Below are 2,500 nucleotides of genomic sequence, written 5' to 3'. Positions count from 1 at the left end.
CTCTCGCCCAAGCACGCTTAACTTCGGAGTTCTGATGGCATCCGGTGCTTTAGTGCTGGTATGATCGCATCCGACATGCAACTATCTATTTGTTCCTTATGCTTGCCCCTACTACTACTACTACTAGTACTACTACTACTACTACTAGTACTACTACTACTACTACTAGTACTACTGCTACTACTGCAACTACTACTACTACTACTACTAGTCGTTGGGTGTCATGCGCGGTGGGAAAAGCCACAGAGGTCGTGGCGGTGCTCGTGTTGTCGGGGTAGAGAGTGAGCGGTGAAATTCTTGTGTTAAACTCGTCTCCGTTCTCGGGGCAAATGTGGCAATGGACACGGGAGGGGCAAGCTAAAACATATCACAAACGTCAAAAATAAGAAAACTAGTAAACGTCAAAAATAAGAAAACGAGGTCATATAGATCACGGTCCCGCGTCATCCTTGTCACGTGGCGCAAAAATATATTTAAAAAGGGGAATGCAACACGAGGACTTCCCAGGAGGTCACGCATCCTAGTACTACTCTCGCCCAAGCACGCTTAACTTCGGAGTTCTGATGGGATCCGGTGCTTTAGTGATGGTATGATCGCATCCGACATGCAACTATCTATTTGTTCCTTATGCTTGCCCCTACTACTACTACTACTAGTACTACTACTACTACTACTAGTACTACTAGTACTACTACTACTACTACTACTACTACTACTACTACTAGTCGTTGGGTGTCATGCGCGGTGGGAAAAGTCACAGAGGTCGTTGCGGTGCTCGTGTTGTCGGGGTAGAGAGGGAGCGGTGTAATTCTTGTGTTAAACTCGTCTCCGTTCTCGAGGCAAATGTGGCAATGGACACGGGAGGGGCAAGCTAAAACATATCAAAAACGTCAAAAATAAGAAAACTAGTAAACGTCAAAAATAAGAAAACGAGGTCATATAGATCACGGTCCCGTGTCATCCTTGTCACGTGGCGCAAAAATATATTTAAAAAGGGGAATGCAACACGAGGACTTCCCAGGAGGTCGTGGCGGTGCTCGTGTTGTCGGGGTAGAGAGGGAGCGGTGAAATTCTTGTGTTAAACTCGTCTCCGTTGTCGAGGCAAATGTGGCAATGGACACGGGAGGGGCAAGCTAAAACATATCACAAACGTCAAAAATAAGAAAACTAGTAAACGTCAAAAATAAGAAAACGAGGTCATATAGATCACGGTCCCGCGTCATCCTTGTCACGTGGCGCAAAAATATATTTAAAAAGGGGAATGCAACACAAGGATTTCCCAGGAGGTCACCCATCCTAGTACTACTCTCGCCCAAGCACGCTTAACTTCGGAGTTCTAATGGGATCCGGTGCTTTAGTGCTGGTATGATCGCATCCGACATGCAACTATCTATTTGTTCCTTATGCTTTCCCCTACTACTACTGCTACTAGTACTACTACTACTACTACTACTAGTTGTTGGGTGTCATGCGCGGTGGGAAAAGTCAGAGAGGTCGTGGCGGTGCTCGTGTTGTCGGGGTAGAGAGGGAGCGGTGAAATTCTTGTGTTAAACTCGTCTCCGTTGTCGAGGCAAATGTGGCAATGGACACGGGAGGGGCAAGCTAAAACATATCACAAACGTCAAAAATAAGAAAACTAGTAAACGTCAAAAATAAGAAAACGAGGTCATATAGATCACGGTCCCGCGTCATCCTTGTCACGTGGCGCAAAAATATATTTAAAAAGAGGAATGTAACACGAGGACTTCCCAGGAGGTCACCCATCCTAGTACTACTCTCGCCCAAGCACGCTTAACTTTGGAGTTCTGATGGGATCCGATGCTTTAGTGCTGGTATGATCGAATCCGACATGCAACTATCTATTTGTTCCTTATGCTTGCCCCTACTACTACTACTACTACTAGTACTACTACTACTACTACTACTACTACTACTAGTACTACTACTACTACTACTACTACTACTACTACTATTACTACTACTACTACTACTACTACTACTACTACTACTACTACTACTAGTCGTTGGGTGTCATGCGCGGTGGGAAAAGTCACAGAGGTCGTGGCGGTGCTCGTGTTGTCGGGGTAGAGAGGGAGCGGTGAAATTCTTGTGTTAAACTCGTCTCCGTTCTCGAGGCAAATGTGGCAATGGATAGGGGAGGGGCAAGCTAAAACATATCACAAACGTCAAAAATAAGAAAACTAGTAAACGTCAAAAATAAGAAAACGAGGTCATATAGATCACGGTCCCGTGTCATCCTTGCACGTGGCGCAAAAATATATTTAAAAAGGGGAATGCAACACGAGGACTTCCCAGGAGGTCACCCATCCTAGTACTACTCTCGCCCAAGCACGCTTAACTTCGGAGTTCTGATGGGATCCGGTGCTTTAGTGCTGGTATGATCGCATCCGACATCCAACTATCTATTTGTTCCTTATGCTTGCCCCTACTACTACTGCTACTACTGGTACTACTGCTACTACTACTACTACTACTACTA

The 2,500-nt window shown here is 45.4% G+C and overlaps 4 non-coding genes and 1 pseudogene across 4 annotated transcripts; all 5 read right to left on the bottom strand.

Annotated features, from left to right (window-relative positions):
* LOC123417773 overlaps nt 1-72 on the bottom strand; it is a 164-nt pseudogene extending 92 nt beyond the window's left edge.
* A 410-nt stretch (nt 73-482) lies between these two features.
* LOC123417674 lies at nt 483-601 on the bottom strand. Its single transcript, XR_006617100.1, has one exon. It is a non-coding gene; the product is annotated as a 5S ribosomal RNA (ribosomal RNA).
* A 657-nt stretch (nt 602-1,258) lies between these two features.
* On the bottom strand, nt 1,259-1,377 carry LOC123417398. Its single transcript, XR_006616842.1, has one exon. It is a non-coding gene; the product is annotated as a 5S ribosomal RNA (ribosomal RNA).
* Nucleotides 1,378-1,727: 350 nt separating this feature from the next.
* LOC123417728 lies at nt 1,728-1,846 on the bottom strand. The gene has a single exon (XR_006617150.1). It is a non-coding gene; the product is annotated as a 5S ribosomal RNA (ribosomal RNA).
* A 445-nt stretch (nt 1,847-2,291) lies between these two features.
* Nucleotides 2,292-2,410, bottom strand: LOC123417542. The gene has a single exon (XR_006616977.1). It is a non-coding gene; the product is annotated as a 5S ribosomal RNA (ribosomal RNA).
* Between the last annotated feature and the right edge of the window lie 90 nt (nt 2,411-2,500).

Source organism: Hordeum vulgare, unplaced genomic scaffold (assembly GCF_904849725.1).
Source record: "Hordeum vulgare subsp. vulgare unplaced genomic scaffold, MorexV3_pseudomolecules_assembly, whole genome shotgun sequence".
In the NCBI taxonomy this organism is placed as follows: Eukaryota; Viridiplantae; Streptophyta; class Magnoliopsida; order Poales; family Poaceae; genus Hordeum; species Hordeum vulgare.
The sequence above is the reverse complement of the archived record's forward strand: the minus strand, read 5'-3'. Positions and strand labels throughout refer to the sequence as shown.